The sequence below is a fragment of the Cynocephalus volans genome, chromosome 7, assembly GCF_027409185.1.
Source record: "Cynocephalus volans isolate mCynVol1 chromosome 7, mCynVol1.pri, whole genome shotgun sequence".
Taxonomy (NCBI): Eukaryota; Metazoa; Chordata; class Mammalia; order Dermoptera; family Cynocephalidae; genus Cynocephalus; species Cynocephalus volans.
This window is the reverse complement of record NC_084466.1, coordinates 20,696,180-20,718,552: the sequence shown is the minus strand read 5'-3', so window position 1 is coordinate 20,718,552 and position 22,373 is coordinate 20,696,180. Positions and strand designations below refer to the sequence as shown.

Below are 22,373 nucleotides of genomic sequence, written 5' to 3'. Positions count from 1 at the left end.
TGGATTTATTAAAAGGTATATTTTGAATTTGAATCTGTTTAAAATATACTTCATTTTGAGCAGTCAGCAAAAAAAAGAAAGAATGTTAGGCTTTCTGAGTTATGAACATCCGTACTCCATATGAAGATGGGTGGTTTAGTTACTGCGAAAGCCATGAGTTCGTTTAAAATGCTATTTAGCAATTAAATTTACTATGATAATCATATACTATGATTAAGTTTTAATATACATTTATATAATAAAAGCTGTCTACATATTTCTGGGTGGTGATATTCATTACTGTTGAAAGTTATATTTCTGAAATACTAAATGATTATTTTATACTGAACATCTGAATATCTCAGAGATTATTAGAGTTCACAGAAAAAAATTATGGAAGGCAAGAACTGTAATTAAATTTAAATAAAACATTTGGCTGACATGGCTTGCTTTTTTCTTATTATGCTCCTTGGACTATGGAATCTACAAATTTTCTAAATGTTTCTTTTTGCTTTTACTGAGAGTAGTCATAGCAGGCGTGGTACTTTAAGTTTTTATAGTATCCATGTCAATAGATCTGCTTCATAGATCTAGTAATTAAATACTACTCTGACATAATTTATCTTTTCACATTGTTCAAACTGGAATTTAACTTTTTTGTGTGTATTACTATATTTCTTCAAGGACTAATGAGAACCCCATGCTGTTAAATGAGCAATTCAGTATTTAATATAAATATATATAATATATTATATTACATCATCTGAATCTACAGCTGCAAGAACTTTAGTTTCAGTTTGTCCCATTCCTATCTTAACTATTTGGTCTGGGGTTTGTGTAATAGGAAATACTATTGAAGAAATTAATAATTTGGGAAAACTTTTTAGAGGGATAGTATTTTCAACTCAAAGAACATATTCACTTCTACATAATATATTTTTAAGACTTCATTTATGGTTTATGAGTAAATAAAGCACATCTTTAGCAAAAATTCTCTATGGAAAGTGTCCACATTTCTGATAAGCAAAGTGAGTGTTTCTTAGTATTTTTATTTTCTTCCAACTCAGGACTTTCCTTTCTTATACTGCTTGGGCCTCCGGTCAGCTGGCCACTTTGAAGTGGGTAGAGACTTCAGTCTCGTGAATAAGCTTCATTTTGCATTAATCTTTCCTCAAATAATTCTTCTAACCTCATTACCTTCATGGACTTTTTCTTTTCCTTGAGGATATTTTTCTCTTTCATCCCTGTCCCATGGGACCCCACCATTTTCCTGCTCTCCTTGGTTTTCAGGGCCAACAAACAAGACTCATACATTTTTTGGTTCCCTGCTGTCACCTCTGGACTACTTGCCAAACAAACGTGTTTCAGCCCTGATTATTTTGTAGCAGTGAGCTAAGGGTTTCACAAGCATTTCTCACATAATTCTCCTGAGAGTTTACTCCTTAATGCTCTAAAGTAAGTTGATTGGGTTACACCTCTTTTCAATTTGATGTTGAGAAACTTTCATGCATACTTTGACGATTTTAAAAATTTAACGTACATTGTAAAATCATTCATGACTCAGTCAATTCTCAATGTAAATTTAGAAGAGGATTTTTTTTTAAATAGAAACTCAATGCTAAATTCTAAATATCCATCAAATCTAGTTGATCGATTAAGGTATATTCACCATGGAATATTATGTAGCAGTCAAAATTATGCATATTTATATTTGCTACTGTGGAATGATATCAAGTAATTATTAAGTAAAAAATAGCTAAAAACATGATAGTACATAAGTTACCAGAAGATTTGTATAAGTTAAATAAATATTGATATTGGTTCTGCATAGAATATTTCTGGAAGGGTACAGGAGAATTATTAATATGCCTAATTTTAAGACTAATTGCTGGGGGAGGGCTTTTGTTTTTTTAATTTGTATTGTACATATTTACAAGGATACTTTAAAAAGTTCATGGAAAAGTAGAATTAAAAGATAATATGAAGCTTTCCATGAACTTTTTGAAGCACTCTCATTTTTAATGAAAACAGGTATTACGACTATGCTAGAATTATGGGCCATTATTGTTTTCTTTCTTTTATTTATTTATTTTTAGCTCGCTATAAAAAAATTAAAAATCCGCTCTGTAAAATTGCTATTTATACACTTAATTTCTGCTAATTTGGATTTTCATCATAATTTTGTGACGTAGTTTTGTCAAAACATTAATGAGCATGTTTCAATATTACACTATTGAATTTACATGAGGGTTTCTATATAGAATCAAGTCCTGATGACTGTAACAATCTAAAATTATTAACCACTTTCTTCTTGAGAGAAAAATGAGCTATGAGTATAGCAGTGATCAGTGCTGAAAAGCTCTAAGCAATAGTCATATACGTCTTCATTTCAGGGACCTGCAGTTAGTTGAGATAAATAACACCATTCAATTTTGAGGAAATGGATACCAAGTAAATGTGCACCACACTTGGGGATGATAGACTATTTTCCTTTTTTTATGGTGGGTTATAATACTCAGCAAATTCATTCTAGAGAAATTATGCCAAACACATCAATAAGCTAAATTGGTGGGGGATATTGAGTCTATCATTCATTATAAGAGTGAAGTGATTATTTTGGCAAGATTTCTTCTCCTGCAGGCACTTTTTAGGAGGTGATTGATAAGATTATTTATGTGCATAGACGTGCTGCCTCGAAGAACAGGAGAACCATACAGAAGGTTTCAATAGCATGACAGTCTTGTAAAATTGGGTGAAATCACCTGTGTGTTCATCAAGAGGTAGAATTCCTTTATGATTGTAGATGAAAATGTCTCAAATATCTGTAGTGTATAAGGAGAGTTTAATTTTTGAAACAAAATCTATTTTAATTCAAGTGATTTTAAAGACTATATTCCTGCCATAATCTCTGCTGCAACACTGAGGTCAACAGTTCGAACTATTTCTGGTTCAAGATGAAAATGTGTTATTGAAATCCACATTGTCTACATCTTTTAAAGTCCCTCATCTTTCCCCCTCCTATCTCTTCGTCATGGAACAAAACTGTTCTCTGAAAGGCATGCCCGTCTCTACTCTGTTCTCAGTTCTCTGTGATTGCGAATTGATTGTTTGATGATTTATCCTTGTCTTTCGAGGCAGTGAAGTTCAGGTGACAGCTCCTTAATTACCAGGGCTTTCTCTCCCTTTTGATTAATAGACGGATAATCCAGTAACTCTCCCTCAATCTCTAGGAATTTATGACCTCCAGCACAGCTTTTAAACTAGCCAGTAGTTGTTAAGTACCCTAGTAAAATTAATAAGCCAAATTATTTCTACTTCATCTTGATTTGGTTTAATGTTCCTGGATGCTTCTTTCATAATCCAGTTTATTCTCTTCTAGCTCTTACGATAAGGTGACCCTTTTCCACAACCGATTGTAATTGAATTTTAAAAATCAGATAAAAATAGAAAATCTTGGAAATCTCTTATATTTTGTACTTACCTATTATTAGTTTTCTTTCCCCCCAGGCAATGACATTTTTCCTGACCATAATTTTTTTAACCCCAGTTTATTTTCCCCCTTTTGCCCATTATCTGTCAGGAAAGTCAGTTTATTTTCAGTCTTTCTTTTTTCTTCCTGGCCTTACAGCGTTCAATTATATTTTTCCATTTTTTTAACATCTTGCCTAGTTTCCAAATATTATGAACTTCATTTAAAAAACAATCAGGCTTTAGGATTGTTCTGAATTTTATTAATGTAACAACTGGTTGCTTTTCGTATGTCCTTGAGCAAAGGCAGTATGCTCTTCATAACTTAAACACCGGTCTGTTTTCTATTTCTCTTTTTTTCTTTTTCCTTGCAAATTCTACCTGTCCAACCAGGTTTCTAGTATTGTTGAACTATACCATCCTAATAGTCATCAGTGTTATCATACCTATGACCTATCATATTTGGTTCAGAATTAGAGATTGCTTAAAAAGTGTGATTCAGAGATGACTTCTTCTCCGCCCCAACAATCAACCATGGGGGCTGAAATTCCCACTATTAACAGAAGAATTTTCAAATAAATTATTTTCTACATGCAAATATAGAATACTCCCACTTTCTTCTTGAGTCCTAGTGAAATAAATCTCCTCATTTGTGTTTTATTTTAACCTCTAATTACTTTTTTTTTTGCATTTGTGTCATACATATTCTTTCTTCTTCTTTACTGTAATTTCTTTTAGAACAGAGCTCTTGTATTATCTGAAAGCCTAAAAGTGATTAATACCATTGAACATTTATGAGTAATTTTTGAAGATAACAGAACTCTGAGGAAACAGAGTTTTTATAAGCGTTGGTGAGAATGAAGAGATTTGGGACTTTGGGATGTGGCTTGGTGATAACACTTTGATGTGTTATATGTGGGTCCAAAGTGAAAGTGGGTGTCTGAAAGAAAGACTAGCAAAAGGGAAGTGAATCATAAAAATTTCTGCCTATGTCTGACTCTGGATGCTGCTTTTATTCCTTATGTAACTTTAAGATCATCTATATTCATAGACATTTTTGTGAAACTAAGTCTAAAGAAATCTATGAACCTCAAAAGTTTTGGATTACAGACATATTAGTTGGGGACATCTCTGTCAAAGAAGATGAGGTACTGGTGTTGGTGGGGATTGGGGGGGGTCGAGGTTGGTTAAATTGTGCAAAGGGTTTCCCAGGGTCAAAAGTCTTGCTTACCATCTTTAAGTAAGGAAGGAACTTAAACACTTTTCCATTGTGACAAATATGAAAAGTGTGGTTTTAGATATATCATAAGGGATTGTAGAATTCATCACATTGCAGATTCCACATTCTAGTACAAGTATGGCTGATTGTGAGGTTTGGAATGAACATAAATTTGCAGGATTCTTGGCTGTGCACTATCTCTACACCACAGTCAGTCTCTCTCTTCCTTACTCTAGTACTCTTTCTTGGAAGATAATTTTTATTTAAATGGCAGTCAATGAAGTAGTTATCCCATGGTTTGGGTCTGTAGCAAATCATATAGGAGATGTTAGGAAGAGGATGCACATTTGATCAACTTTGCTCTAAATCCTGACATTCTTGACTTCTGTTAAAGCATATGAAAATATCCATTTTTATCAGGTTAATATATACATTTTGAGGTTTTCTAAAAATGCTCCATTAATTTGGCACTAACAACATATCTCATCTTCCAAACTGAGACGTTTCTTCTGACTCTTTACTGGCTCTCTGGCTTGGTAATCAGTTGTCTCTTGATTAGCATGCAATCATTACATTGAGAAATCTGGACCCAGAGAGGTGAAACTAGCAATTATTTCATTAACTCCACTCAGATGCTGTTTATACCTTGTCACTAGAATGAAATCATGTCCAGTTCTCAGAACTTTTTTGATCACTATTAGTGCCTGCAGGATCTTTTGTTACTAATTAGTCCCATTTAACCATCTAAATTCAGTAATGAAAGCATCCAGTCTAGCTAAATAATCAAAAATTTGAAATTCACTTAAAGTATTTGTTCTTCTTTTCCAGTTAGGTTCTGCTCCTGTCTAGGAGCCCAATAGCGGTGTCCATGTGTCAACAGTTTTGGGTGTATGTGCCAACTTTGTGTTCCCATCCTCCAACCAATAAGCTGGAGAGATGATGGAGCAAAAATGAGAGAGAAGGGGTAAGAGAAAAGAATGTTATTTTTGACTGATACTTTTATGATCTCTCATTCTTCCAGGCTTGTCAGGTATTAAGTACTAATGCTCTAGGGCTTTTGTGTGCTTAAGAAAGTGCCTCTCTCCTATGGTTTTCCATCTGATGGTAACCCTCTGGCCTCTTTCTGCTGAGATCTCTCAGTACGGTCATTTTCTCCCACATGGTTTACTCTAGACCATAGAAACCTTGCCTTTCTCTCCTACTTCTGGTGGAAACCTATGCCTAATGCAGTTGTCTGTTTTTACTCTGCCACAGGCAGCCAACTTCTGCTATAAGCATGGGTTGCCTTCTGTTTTCTTAAGTATAGGTCAACTATCAGCCCTTTTAAACTTTCCAGCTCTAAGGATCCCTCAAAGCCTCTCTCACTTAGTATAAATTAATGGGGGAGTTCCATAGCAGGTCCACCAACTTTCTTCAAAGAAATTGTTTCCTTTGGCTTTTTCAACCCCAGTCCTTTATGGTGAATGTCAAGCTGTGGGACTCAAAATAAGGGATCAGGCATCTGTTCTTCATGTCTAACACCTTAGTTTGGGATGTGAGGAGATATATGCTATTTATTGTCTTGTTCTCAGCTGAAATGGAAACTAAAAAGTGCTATTTTAGTATTCTTTCACATGGATTTGGAAGTGGTGGGGAGAAGACAGAAAACTAGATTCCATGTTCAAGGCACTATAGCAGACCTTGAATGGGAAGCAAAGATGTAAGATATTGTCACAATATTTGAGAAACTTGGAATCTAAAAATGGGTAGGAAACATTTTCCCCATGTGTACAGAGCAAGCAGGCTCTGAAATAAGAGAGGCTGGAAGTCTCACAGGCTTTCAGAGAAGGGAAGAATTCCATTCGATTGAGGGGATTTGAAAGTATTTAATGAAAGAAGTGATCTGTGACATAGGTTTTCATCCATTTAAAATAACTTCTCTGAAGTCTTTATAGATGTGATGAGATGATGTCTGAGAGTACTTTAAAATAATTTAGTGAACGGGAGAAAGAGTGTCCTACCCTATATAGAAGCAAGGTTTCCTGAGTGAGTAGTCATTAGCGCCATGATGGGCTTGGGGTATTTATTATACTGTTCTTCGTGTATTTTTATATGTTTGAAAATAAAACATAATAAATATAAAGATATAGTAATATATAATAAAAATAACTTTATCAGGCCTATACTCTGTCACATACACTGTTCTGGACACTGGGGATAAGTGATGAACAAGACAGACATGAGCCCATCTCTCATGTAGATTAGGAGATAGAGGAGATGAACACTGGACAAATATTTACAACTGTGAATGACTTACAAAATCTTGAAGGTTGGATAGAATTTTAACCTGCAGACTTGAAATTAAGAAAGAGAGTGGGAGAAAATGCATTCTTAGACAAAATGCTCTGAGTTTGGTGGCCTCTAAACTGCATTATTTCCTTTTGTGTGCAATCTTTCAGATTATGTTTTCTCCTTCTCACCACTCTCCTTTCAGCTTCATGGGCATATCCTGACTACTTAAGCATTCTCTCATTCATTTTTGTGCAACCGTTCATTCAGAAAGCCTATAATCTCAGTCCTTAGGAAGAAAGGTTCAGGAGCTAGGCTACCAAGGTTCTCAATAAAGATCAGCCACTTACTGGTAATATGAATTCAGGCACATCATTAACCTCTAAGTGCATCAGTTTTCTTATCTTTAAAATGTGGCTAGAAGTAATATCTACCTAATATTTGAGAATTAAATGAGTCATTCACCTAAACAGTTTAGAATACTAGCTATCACATAGTAAGCATTCAACAATATTAAGTCATATTCTTATTAAACAAGATATGCTCATTTACTTCAATAAGAATGAAACTATTGTATTGAGCTTCTCTATTAATTGCATAGGTTCCTTCTAGGATCAGAAGACTTCCACTTGGAAAATAAAGACATTCGTAAAGGTTAATTTATGAGCTAATAAAAATTAGTATTAGGGATTTTGGTTTGGGAGTAGGAAATAGTCCCTTATTAATACTTTAAACAGTTATTTCATTGAGCTTAGAAGTAGATAAATTGTATCTTCATAGGCAGTTTATTTAATACTTCAACCGTGGAGAATGATGGTCTGTATCTTACCCATTAAAACGTATCAGTGTTCTCACGGGTGAACTAGAACTTAGGATACAAAGATAAAGTACTGTAGAGATAAGAGGAAAACAATTTATTCCTAAGCAGTAGTTTGGGAATTGTCAATCACTGATTAATCTTAGAGCTGATCATAATGAGCTATTAGCTGACTTTAACTAAATCTCTGAAGCCATGCTAAATTTCAGTACATCACACAACAGATTGTTCTGGGTGACATGACAGTCTTAAGGCTGCTGCACTTATAGTCATTTCCCTTCATCTGTTGACTTCCTAAAGGGAATATGTATTGTACACAGAATCCCTAGAACAAAACGAAGCTTAACATCAGCCATCATGCCGACGCAGTACAAGTAGACTATTTTTAACTTGTTACACGCTCCCATCAGAGGTTATGAGTACAGGAAGATAAAGAGATAAAAGATAGCAAGATAAAAGTTCACTGAAGTGGAAACCTAAAGGACCTTTTCCCATCTGTTTGGCACAGAAATTGTTATGTCTTTGGAAATACTGATTTCATCACAGTTCCATGCACTTGTGACTTCCAGATTGTGTTATTGCAAAGCAGCAGCAGTCTTCAAGGGTTCCAAGATGCCTATTCTTACCTTAGCCAGAACAGTTTCTCATTTATCCTTCATCTTCATATTGAGCTTACACCTGAGAAGCTCTTCCTTTTTCAGTAAAGTGAAGGTAGATTTGCTAAACTATAAAGATAGCAATTTTTTTTTCTTAGTCTAGGTCCTATGTTTCCATATCATAGCATATAAATTCATCAATGAATGGTTTATTATATTTTAAAGTAAAATGCTAGAAGAGAATTTGAAAGAGACAAGTCTTTTATACATAATACTTTTTTCTTCAGATAGACTACAGTTGTCTCATTTAATTTATAAGAATAGCTCATCTGTTATCAGCACATTTTATTTCCCAACTATCCAAATCCTTGTTTTCTGATGCATTTTTCAAAACAAATAAATAGACTTTGTTAGGCATTCTTGAAAAGACTTTCACAAAGTCTGACTTGAAGTTACTTGCACATTAATAAATGTAACATTTGAAGTATACTGACCTTTATGTTTTGGCTTGCTTGATTAATATAATTGTATATTAAATTTTTCTGAGGATTTCATTTCCTCACGACTACTCTGAAATGAGGAAATATTTTTATTTCTTTGTTTTCCTGGGGAGGTAGATGAATGCAAATTATTCTTTTTTTGAGTGTTTCTATAATTTACTTTCAAAGTTCCATCTTTAATCAAGTTTATATATAATGGCAGCTACAAAGGGTACATGTTATAAATCTTTGAGTTTTGAAAAAGAAACTCAACAATCTTATAATCATGAAGGCAATTAATCTCAGTTCATCCTTTATAGTACTAAACTCTAGACAATCGTTGGGAATGAGGGGAAATACAAATAAGAAAATGTTTCTTTCTACACACTTCAGAAGAGTGTGTAATTTTTTAATAACATGTCTATGTATTATGATCAGGAAAGCAGCATTTCTATTTTAAGAAATTCAATATGACTTTGAGTTCCTTCTGTCATCCTCAACCAACCTGTACCTGAATAGATACAAAGCTGCACATTTCTGGGCCTAGCTTTATGCAGTTTTGACAGCAAAAAGCTGTCCTTCCTAATAAACTCTTTGCTAGTCAGTCAGGCATTAACATATAGTGTGTTATACTGTAAATATATTTTTATTAAGTTTTATAAAAATTAAATATGAAATGACAATTATGTATAAGTATGAAATACTGGTCATTTTTGGATTAATCTAGATAGACTCTAGGCATTTTTAGATATATTGGATCATTAAATCTACAACAATTTAGACCAAATATGTTTATTTTGTATCAAACAAAAGTATCTCTTTTAGTAAGCACAGCATATTTAAATATAAAAGCTGTTGCTAAACACTAAAGCGTATGGTGCTGTTGGTTTGGAATTGAATCATTGCTGTCTAATTTGAAATCATGCTTCTCAAATTCAAATACATGTTTCTACCCAGATGAGTAGTGATGGTCTGTGGGGTAGAGAGAGCCACAGCATAAGCTTCACCATGGTCAAAGGGCTTGCTATGCAATGGCTTGTCATAGTGTATCAGTTAGGGTTCTTAAGAAAACCAGAACTAAGCTATTGTAAAGAGTGATGCAATGAACATTGGAGAACAGGTATACCTTTGACTTGATGATTTCCCTTCCTCTGGGTATATTCCCAACAGTGGGATAGCTGGATCATATGGTAGATCTATCTGCAATTGTTTGAGGAACCTCCATACCATTTTCCATAGAGGCTGCACCATTTTGCAGTCCCACCAGCAATGTATGAGAGTTCCTTTTTCTCTGCAACCTCGCCAGCATTTATCATTCACAGTCTTTTGGATATTAGCCATCCTAACTGAGGTTAGATGGTATCTCAGTGTGGTTTTGATTTGCATTTCCCGAACACTGAGTGATGTTGAACATTTTTTTATGTGCCTGTTGGCCATTAGTATATCTTCCTTTGAGAAATACCTATTTAGCTCTTTTATCCATTTTTTTCATTGGGTTAATTGGTTTTTTTTGTTGTAAAGTTGTTTCAGTTCCTTGTATATTCTGGATACTAATCCTTTGTCAGATGTATATTTAGCTAATATTTTCTCCCGTTCTGTTAGTGGTCTTTTAACTCTGTTAATTGTTTCTTTTGCTGTGCAGAAGCTTTTAAGTTTGATATAATCCCATTTGTTTATTTTTCCTTTGGTTGCCTGTGCTTTTGGGGTTGTATTCATGAAGTCTGTGCCCAGTCATACTTCCTGAAGTGTTGCAGCACTATTTATAAGAGCTAAGAGCTGGAACCAGCCCAAATGTCCATGGTCAGATGAGTGGATACAGAAAATGTGGTATATCTACACAATGGAATACTACTCTGCAATAAAAAAGAATGAAATACTTCCATTTGCAACAACATGGATGGACCTAGAGAGAATTATATTAAGTGGAACGAGTCAGGCACAGGAAGAGAAATATCACATGTTCTCACTTATTTGTGGGAGCTAAAAATAAATAAATAAATAAATACACAAATAACCTGGGGTTGGGGGAAGGGAAGAAGACACAACAATAACAATTCCTTGAAGTTGATACGACAAGCAAACAGAAAGGAGATTGTTGGGAGGGAGGGGGGAAAGGAGGGAGGGAAGGAGGTTTTGGGAATGGGCCACAATAATCAACCACATTGTGTATTGACAAAATAAAGTTAAATTTCAAAAAAAGAAAAAGAAAAAAAGAAAACCAGAACTAACATCTCTCTCTGTGTCTTAAAAGAAAAGTTCATTTTAAGGATTTGGCTTATGTGATTGTATGAGCTGGAAAGTTCTAAATTTGTAGGGATAGATGGTAGGCTGGCAATTCCTCCAGGAGTTGATGTTGCAGTCTTGAGTCCAAAGGCAGTCTGAAGGTAAAATGCCATCCTCTTCTTCGGACCTTAGTCTTTTCTCTCAAGGCCTTCAACTGATTGGATGAGGTCCACCCACATTTTGGAGGACAATACACTTTACTCCAAATCCACTGACTTAAATGTTAATCACATACAAAAAATACCTTCATTGCACTGTGTAGACTGGGCCTTGACCAGACTCCTGGGTACTATAACCTAGCTAATTTCCCACATAAAATTAACCATCACAAGTGGTGTCCTAGGTGTGTGCCCTCGTGGAGCTGATGTTCTAGAACTGAGGTGAAGGTGGAGGCTACGTAAGATTAAGGATCTGGGGAAAAGGTCTCAGGAGAAATTACATTTAGGCTGAACATGTGGGAAGATCTGATTTTCCAAATAGGGAACGTCATGCTTCATGTGTCTGAGGAACAGAAGGAAAGTCAGCATGTGTGGAGCAGGTAAAGCAAATGAAGCAGGCAGATTGTCTGGAGAGAGATTGTGATGGGGCAATTGTCAGATTGCATAAGCCAGGCAGAAGTTTGGATTCCATTCCAGGTGCTTTGAGAAGACTTTGGAGATTTCAAGCTGCAAGACAGGAAAAAACAAACTGTTTTTCTCTGTACTCACACTTAATACAGAGTACTTCTGTGACCTGCTGTGTGGAGGTTTCTCCCACAGCAAGCAATTCTCCAATTCTGTGGACACCAACAGCATGTCCTACAGTTTGATGGAATTTGGACACTAACTGGAGTTAGCACAACCCCATGGGTTATGGACTCAATCCCATAAGACTTCAGATGCCAATTGCAAGTAGTAAGATCCCAGGTTACACACAAATTCTACATGAGTTCGCTACAAATTGGAGGTTCCACAACCTCTTTCTTGGGTTTAATTATTTTCTAGAATGGCTCACAGAACTCAGAGAAACACTTTACTTATTTTTGACCATTTATTATAAAGGATACAAGTGAGAAACAGCCAAATGGAAGAGATGCATAGGGCAAGATGTGGGGGAGGGGGCGTGAAGTTTTCACACCCTCTCTGGGCTTGTCACCCTCCCAGTACTTCCATGTGTTCAGCAACCTGGAAGCTCTCAGAACACTGTACTTTGGGGATTTTTATGGAGATTTCATCTTGTAATCATGATCAGTTGATGATTGTTTAGTAATTAATTAATTAGTTAGTAATTAATTAGTAAACAATCATCAATTAATTAAGTTCATTTTCAGCCCATCTCCCCTCTCAGAAAAATAGAAGGTGAGGCTCAAACTTCCAAACTTATAATTATGGCTTGTTTTATCTGGTGACCAGGACCCATCCAGGAGCTCACCAGGAATCACCTCATTGAAATAAAAGATGCTCCTATCGCCCAGGAAATTCCAAGGGATTTATTTTTTCACTTATATACTGGAAAAATCATTAGCTGACTTTAATTAAATTATCATTAAATTTGCTAATTCATAGTGTTGGCCAGGGTATGGGGAAAAAGATATTTCAATAACCCAATAGGGGGGAAACTATTTTTGTGTCTTTGAAGGGCAGCTGAGCAACATATTTATATTTTAAATGACTTTTGCATCAATCACCTATTTCACATGCATGATTTATCCTCAGATATAATAACATATGTAAGCAAAAGAGTATGCAATGCACATTCTTTATATATGCATAAGGTAAGAACAACCAAAATGTCCACTAATAAGGACATAATTAAATGGTTATGGTATATTTTTAAAATGGAATATAATTTTGATTATCGAAAAAAAAGAATTATCCTTACAGTTAGTGAGACAGAAAGGCTACAGAAGAAGAGAGCTGGAAGACATGTGTAGCAGGAAGAATTGATTGATTATATTTCTGTGTGCTTTCATAATTTATTTTACCATGTTCTTTCAATCTTTTTCCAAAAAACAATTAAAAATAAAATAAAATGATTCATGTAAATGTTACATGAAAATTGTCATATATTTTTATGACATACAGAAAGATGTCCTGTATAGGAACAATATATTGTAAAGCCCATGCATTTCAAATAAATAAAAATTTATTAAATATTTTTTTCAATGTTAAGTTTATAATTATTTGAGAAATGAATTGGATAAAACAGAAGGAATATGGGTAGTTGCTACATTGAATGTGATACCAGTGGTTTGGAGATTAAATGGACTTAACCAGGAGTAACTGAAGACTGCTCTGCCAGCCCATGTGGGTAGAACCCAAACCTAATGTGGCTGTCACATTTCACACTCTAGATAAAGAGGTGGCTAAGGATGAGGAGAGAACTTCATCACTTGTGGTGATGACTTTTCATGCCTGTTTATTTTATTATAGTTCCTGTAGTTCCATATCAGAGCACATAGGTTTATCAGTGGGTGATTTATGATATTTTAAAGAAAAATGTGATAAAATGTTTCATAAACTTAGAAATTCATTGATATTGGAGTAGATAGAGAGCATAGGAGTGGTGTGATTAAAAAAGTAAGTTAATCCCAAAATATTGGAAAGGTATGTGATGACATTTGGAAATTGGATAGAAATTCTTACTTTATATTTAAGTTTATACAAAACTATACATTTAGGGATGCTATTGTCCAGTTTGCAGTTGATTATACATTTGCCTTTATTTTATGAAATTTTTATATCAATTTGCCTTATTTTATTTTTTTATGCACTCTACTTTTCCCTTAAAAATGTTTTCTTTAATTTTATCTAATTAGTGAAGATATAGCTATTTTTTAATGTCCTAATTCACTAGTGAAGATGAAAGATGTTAAAATAGCAGTTATATTTACATAAAAATCTTAAGGAAGAATGCAATGTGATGCTCCCTGAAGGAAACAATGGAAGAGGTTATAAGAACTTATGACCATTAGGTATATATTTTCTACTTCCCTAACCTTAAGTGCAGCAGTTCCTAAAGTGTGGTTCTAAAGTCCCCAACCCAGATCTCTAGTGAATCCGAAACCCTGGGAGTGGGGTCCTGGATTCTGTGTTTAATGATCCATCCAGATGATTCTGATGGACACTCAAGTGTGAGAACCACTGCCTTATATCATCACAATTACTTTTTCGAGTAATTATTATTTTTTCCTAAGATTTTAGACTTTTTAAAAAAATAGGGAAGAACACATTTCCATCGCAAGGAAGTTTGGATTTCGTGGTCTGACAAATCTTATTGTAGAAATGATGTGATATTATTGTCTGGATGAAGATTTAGAGCAGATTTGGTATCTAAAAGAATTTTATTTTGATATACAGAATGCCTTCTACATAATGAATTTTGCATTTCAGATGGATGAGGTCTTTAACACATACCGAATTTTAAGTATTGCATGTTTCTGGAAGAAAAGCACTGATCACATCCTCCAATGGAAATTAATTATTTAAGCCATGTTTGGATCTGTAACAGTGCTCAGGAGGTGAAGCATTTTAAAATCCTTGCCCTTTCATACAAATATACAAAGTACAATATATAGAGTTTTGCATAACAGTGGATATTTTGGAATTCTGCATACTGATTGGAATAGACTGCTGAATACCTGAAAATAAATATAAGGTAAAGATCAGTCATTCCTATTCTTAGTATAGCATTTTCAGAAAAAAAAAATCTGGAGGGAAATTTTACAGTTTATTAATGACAGTACTATCTCATTTAAAAGAAATAAATTAGGGATTGAAATAAAGATTGTCTCTTAGAAAGGTTGAATATTTATATATGAATTTTCAGTGCATGTATTTTGGATAACAATTTCTGTTTTGAGCATGATGTTTTCAGTTTGTCTGATTCTACAACTATAAAATATTCTTTGGCCAAGCATTTTTTGCCTAGTCTGGACCAACATATCACGCTATTTGTAGAATATGAAAGCTTCAGGATTGGGCAGCTAATTAGGAATTTATTCATGCAGACATGCAAGTCAGCTTCTCTTTGGGACTATATCCAAGTCAACACAGAAAGCATCAAGATGCATACACAAAACTGATCCATTAGTGCGTGTATTGACATAATTTATCATGCTTTCTTATATGTGTCTTTTGAGAACTATTCACCAACAAACTTTATTATTATTTTTATTATTTACTTATCTTTAAAAAAACTCTAATGCTGTTCCTGGGAAAACACATTGTTGTTTTGGGATTCCTAATTAGCAGTTTCCTGTTCATTTTACTTGCAAATGCGTTGCTTTTCTCTCTAGAAGTTTTGTTACAGCCCAGATGACAAACTGTTCAGCCTCATGAAGATTTCACCAACTAAACAAATGTTTAATTTTTAATTCAAAAGAAACTGAAGAGCAACTTCTGGGTGGTACAGTATGGAGAGAAATCACACCCACCCAGAGAGTTCTTCTAAAAGAATGTGAATAACAGGAATCTTTCTGTCTCTTGTCCATCTTGATGATGCAGATGATTTTTAACTGCATACGAATAACTTGACATTTTGAGGAATATAAGCTGTTTCAAAAGAAATTCTCAATTGAAGAATTTCCATTACAGAATTTTGGCTTTTTCTCTGTTGAAGGCTCTGGGTACCTGTGATAGCCTGTGAGTGATGGGATAGTACAGTGCAGGATTCTATAGGAGTATACTGGAAAGGCATCTGGAAGTTGGTCTGTAAGGGATTGTAGTGGATACCATTGTTCCTCCACCCCCACTTGACCTGCAGCACACACTTGACCTGGAACACACCCATCCACCTGCTGCTGGAAGTGTTGGCTGATAACATTTCACAGCTGATACCTTCTGAGCCCATGCACTGCAACTCAGACCCCAGTCATCAGGCAATGACTGAGATTCACGAAGAACAACCCCTTGGCCTCAAGGTGCGTTCATCTCTGTGGTGCAATTTGTGCTTCATTGCTTCCTGGAGGAATCAGAGGAAGCTAGATTCCATCTGAGACCCTCTTTTTGCATAGCTTTTATCTCCTGCTCCATCTTGAGTCCTTTACTCCCCTTTATCTGAGAGCACTTCCCCAATAACAAGAACACACTTCAGGAAACCTAATGTAACAGAGTGATTTTTCATAGCGACCTGTTAATGTCAGTAAGAGCTAGCTAGATGAAAAGGGGTAAGGGAAGAGAGAGTATTCCATACAGAGAAGACACCAGCTATAGGGGAAAATACCAGCACAAAGGGGGAAAAACAGTTCTGGTTAGAGAATAGAGTGACATGAGGATGGATTTGAGGGTTGGTAGGAGGTTGGAGCAAAGGAATCATAATGAGCGATGAAGCTAAAGATGTAAAAATAAACTTTGTAAGCCAAATTACATCTATATCTGCTTAATGACAAAAAGTTGTGAGAAATCCAGACTATCACCTGTATTTTAGCCTACATAAAATATGTGATATTTGAAATAATTTATGTATTTGAGGCATTTCAAAATGGTATTTTAAAATTAATTCCTTAGAATATGCTAGAGAAAAACGGGGCTGCTATCATGGAATTACTCCCCAACTGTCCTCTGTTCAACATTGCTGGTCCTAGCCCTTAATTATAAGGATGGAGCAAGCCTACTGCTGCCAAGCTACTGATCTTCATTGTCATTCTCTTTCCCAAAGGAAGACCTCCAAAATGCAGTAGGCAGACCACACTATCAGTCTGTAAAGCATAATTTTTAACTATCATATGGAAAATCATGTATTTAGTATAGCATTTTCTATAATATATATTACTGCAACACAAGTTTTAAACATGTTTATCCTGGTACATCCCAAAACCTGTCAGTAGCCTATGGAGGTGATTCTTCAAAAGCTGTGCACTTCATTACTGTATATTATAACTTCACTGAAACAAATTTTTAAAATGTCTATGAAATACTGAAAAAAATCTGCATTATATCTGACTCCCAAACATGGAACAAAATTATAGGTTATTTTCTTAAACTTAGTACTTGTCTACCATTTTGGTTGTAACTAATGTTGCATTTCTATTTGTTTGGATTTTAAATTGCCATCATTTGTGCCTTTCCACAAATACACTGATCTGAAAATATATACGGAGGTAGAGAGTACTGATTGGGAGTTTAACTTGCACTTGCGTTCCTCCTGTATTTCATTTTACCACCATTCCTTATGCACTCTGGCCCTGATTTTTTCCCCTCTGAATTTTTATAATGGCTACATGTCACCTCCCTTACAAATTAATTCCCCACATAAGTGATCATTATTTTAAAAAATCAACAATACAATTTCTTGTTTATAAATTGCTTCCCAGTGAGAACTTTCCTTGGACCTCTGTACTTATCTCTGTCTACTTTCTCCAACACATATCCAGTTCAGGCATACTGATGGAGTTTGGATCCCTCCAAAACTCATGTGGAAATTTATCTCCAAAGTGGCAGTGTTGGAACTGATTGAGTCATGGGGGTGGATCCCTCATGAATGGATTAATGCTCTCCCTGGGGGAGGGAAGATTAATGAGTGAGTTCTTGCTCTATTAGTTCCCACGAGAGCTCGTTGCTTAAAAAGACCCTGGAACCTTCTCTCTCTCTTGCTTCCTCTCACCATGTGATCTGCTTGTACCCACTGGCTCCCTGCCACTTTCCGCCATGAGTAGAAGCAGCCTGAGGCCCATGCCAGATGCAGCTGTCCCAGAATCGTAAGCCAAATAAACCTCTTTTCCTTATAAATTACCCAGTCTTAGGTGTTTCTGTTATAGCAACACAAAATGGACTAATACACATACCAACTACCATTTCATATCTCTGTGGTTTGGGGAAAGTATTTCAGTCATAGAGTTGCCTCATCCCAATCCTTTAAAATCTAGAATAAATGTTACCTCGTTATAAGACTTGATCAACCATTTTCTGTCTGGGGTCCCTTAAAGTTGATATATGCCTCTGTGATTGCATTGACCTAAGATAGACTTTAATCACTTGTGTATTAGTCTGTTTTCTGTTGCTTATAACAGAATACCTGAAACTGGGTATTGTGTAAAGAAAGAAGGTTTATTTCTTACAGTTTTGGAGGCTGGGAAGTCCTAGGGCCAGGGGCACATCTGGTTAGGGCTTTCTTCTTAGTGGGGACTTTTCTACAGAGTCCTATGGGGATGCAGGGTATCACATAACGACAGGCTGAGTAGGAGCCTTTTTCCACATACTTTCTTCCTTTCCTTATAAAGCCCTCGGTCTACTCCCTGATAGCGCATTAAACCATTAACCCATTGATCTATGAATGGACTAATCCATTCATGAGGGCATAGTCCTCATGATCCAATCACCTCTTAAAGACTCTACCTTTCAAATACCATACAGGAGATTAAGTTCCAACATAAGCTTTGGAGGGAGGAAACACTCAGACCATAGCACTTGTTTACATATCTGTCTCTTTCACTAGGCTATTCCATGAGGGATAGTCCCCAGTTTCATCTAAGTGAAATTCAGATATGTCTGGCAAAGTGAAACTGGGACTATGGGTGGCTAGACCCCTACTCACAGAAAAGATCATTCAGATCTAAAAAGAAGCAGGTACAACGAGTCCTGTGGATAGAAGAGAAGTCCAATTTCAAGTGCACCCTGTGTCTGCCACTCAAATTTCTTACTCAGCTTAATCACCATTGCATTTGACATCAATGGTAATATGGGAATGAGGAACACTTCCACATTCTAGCTCAGACCACCAGAGCATATTTTGGGCTGTAAGCATTGGTATATTCATGACAGCACCTAGAAGATAATCTGTGATGGACCCGAGGAAGCTGATGCTTTGGTCCCTGGCAGAGACCAGAACACTGGGTACAGCAGTGTTGTTGGTGCAGTGGCTTTGGTGCCTACCTGAGCAGGGGTAGACTTCTGAGACACCTTCCAGGGATTCTTCGAAACACCTGATTTCAAGGGCTCTTTAGGGAGCTGAGATCTAGCTTTTTGCAGGCAGTGATCATAAAGGTAGAAATTAAGTTAATGTGACTTTGTTTACACAGCCTTGTGAGGTCTGGGGAGAGAGTCTACACATCAATATGTGGAATATGTCTAGTTAGTTAAAATAGGAAACATTACTACTTACGCAAAGCCTATCCATAGCCAGATGCTTTGTATTATCTCCTTACAGCAACCCTATTAAGGAGGTAACATTATGGTCCCTATTTTCAGAAAAAGGTAGTAAGGATTGGAGACATTAAGTCACTAACTCAAGATCTTAGCAGCAGCTAGTAGGAGAGCCTAAACTGGGGATCTGATGTGAGAGCTTATGTTATTTTCATTGTTATGTTCTAGTGCCAGTCCCTAATAAATTACATGTGTCAGTGATGAGCAACTGAATGAGTGGATGTGAAAATAACTGGTGTATTTTTTCATTCAAGGAACAGTGTAGTAGATGTGTACACTGTAAGTATGAATATTTTTCAAATGTCAGTGATATGGCTCCATACGTAATAAGACAGTGTTGAAGTCTACTTTACTGTTCAAAGCCTAATCCAGTACCAACTATCATGCAATCATCAGAAAATCATTAAATCTCTGTCCATAATCCTTCAAAAGCTCTTTTTAGCTCCTGCCAACACACACCTACTTTAACATTATAATGCGTAACTGCCTAATAAAATTGCTTTTAAAGCCCTTCCTGCTACCATTTAACCCTGGGAACTGTGCATAATTTATTATCCTATAAAGAATCAAATCCTTTCCTTTCTCATTTTTGGATTTCCTTTTCTCCTTCTCCCCTACCAACATTGCTTCATTTACTGGATAATATTGAATCAAGACATTTTTATTATTTGTCATTTTTATTGAAGAGGTAGGTTCCCTTTTCTTAATTAGCATTTAATGAAAGTGGAGTTTGTTACTTACAGAAAAACTTGTTGCTTGTTTTGTTTTTCTTTCCTGTTATATTCTTTTTTAATTCATCTCTGTTTTTTGAACTAGTGTTTGTTGTAGGAAAAAGAAGTTCCCTACTCCAGTTCTTAGTTATGCTATTATGCCTTGGTGTTGTGATCTGCAGCAAAATATAGTTAACCCTTTAGTCTTCACATATTGGTGGAGTGGAACTATTTCATGTGAAGTCATATGAACATGTGAATTCATGCTATGTGGAAATGACAAAGGATTATAAAATATCCAGAACTAGTTCTATTATCTCATTACTTAAACATATAAGGATAATTACATTCTGTGAAGGCCTTGTAAAGTTGTTGATGTATTTCTTAAATTTCCAGCCTCTGTACAAAATTTCTGTGTATTAAATAAAAGCTTACCTTGAGACAAAGATGGATCTTGATATTGAGAAATTTAGATCTTAGATAGCAACCCGAAAACTCAGTTTTCTTTCGCTCAATCTCTGGGCCTACACTTCTTGCTTTTTCATTTTCCTGCATCCTCAATCAGCTTCCCTTACCTAAAAACCGTTCTAAAATCCCATTTCTTTCAAGACAGTTTCAGAGTATGGTCAGGCTACCTCCTCTTCAGTGTAACATCTTGGAGTGGAGTAAGTTTAACTATTGGGACTTCCGGGGATCTCGACACCACAGTAGTCAGCGTTTTTGGAGTCCTCAGAAAGTCAGCTAAAGCTCTGCCCCTACAGCACTCCAGGAAGCTCACCCTCATAAAGATCCGAGAGCTCTTCAAATTCCCAAGACAGCTGAAAGGACCTTCTCAAACACCCACCTTCCATCAAAGCCCACCGATTCTTATAAGCAAAATTTTCAGAGTATTTTAGGATTCTTACCAAAAAAAAAAGTCTGCCTTAGCAGTGAAATATCTCACTAGGTGGCCAAATTGGCACATTTTTTCTCTTCCCAACATTTTTACAGGACAAACTAGAGAAAATCTTCAGGAATTCAGGCAGCATTTTTATATGAGTAGCCAGTTTAGGGAAGTCCACAAACCAAAAGTGACACTGAGCATTGAAACCAAAGATTCTGGAGTTGGTCTCCTTCTTTACTTTTGGGTACAAATGGTGACAAGTTTTGTACCCTGACAAATAATTTCCATTCCTTCGGTGTTAGGCTGGGGTCTCATTTGTCTCTGGGCTCCTTGCCATCCATGTAGTTCTTTATCCCATCCTGAAATACCTCACACAGTGGTTTTCCCAAAATATAAATTTGATCATTAAACTGCTCTGCTTAAAATTCTCTAATGCCTGCCCATGGCATTCCAGAGGAACTTCAGGCTTCTTTGCTTGACACCCAAAGTCTCCAAGTTCTAGGGTCGACCGATATTTATCTCAAACCCCATTTACTGTTCCTTTCCACTTACTGCATGTACTTTATTCTCAATCAATGCATAACTAATTATAATTTCCTATACATACCATTTAATTTCGTGTTCCATGACTTTGAGCTCGCTCTTTGTCAGGCATGTCCTTTTACTCTCTTGTCTGTCTTAAAAATATCCTATTCCTCCTTCAGCACCTACCTTGCAAATGCAATCCTTAGGAGAGAATTTTCCCAGATCCTTCATATGTTAATTCTGAACCTTGTACATTTTTCCATGTTTGAACTTTTCATTATATTTTTTACATTTATTTTTTCTATTTTTTTCTTTTCTTTTCTTTTTACATTTCTCTCCCCTTTATCCTTCTTTAAGCTTTAAACTTCTTGTTTCAGAAACTCTGCATTATATGTCATTGTATCCCCAACAGTTTGTATGGGGACTTGAAGTCAATGCATGTAATGGAGATTTGTCAAGGTATCAAAATTGTTATTTAGGGATGTTTCTACTAAAGTTCATCTCTGGGACTGAACAACAGTGAATAGATCAAACTTTATTTTTCTCTTTGTACAATTTTTACTTAATCAATTGCATGTAATTTCATTGTTTAATTTTATCTTCAATTTTATTTTGTTTATAATTCAACATTACGTTTTTCAAAGTCAATGCCACAAACAGAATGAATTAGAAAAAGAAACCCTTTATTTGTCTTAATGAAAGACACATAATAAACCATCTTGTTCTTAGTCCATATATAGCTCCCCTCCCTGTAATCTTTAAACACCTCTTTTTCCTGTGTAATGGATACGAAGAAGAGAATTACATGAATAGTCAAGCACTATGTATGCATTGAGACCTGGATGGACTGCACTTCAGTAATTTCCTCATTATGAGGGGCAAAACTGAATGTGTCAGCCCCCTCCAAAGTTAGCTTTTCCCTTTTATTGTAAAGACAAGGAAGTTTTATAAGAAAATTCAGTTGATATAACCATTACAAAGACACAACGATATTGTCAGAATTATGGCTAACAAATGGAAAACTAG

At 35.6% G+C, this 22,373-nt stretch overlaps 1 protein-coding gene across 1 annotated transcript in view; it reads left to right on the top strand.

Annotated features, from left to right (window-relative positions):
* Window positions 1–22,373, top strand: part of GPC5 (glypican 5) — a 729,429-nt gene that overhangs the window by 340,975 nt on the left and 366,081 nt on the right. The window lies entirely within an intron of this gene.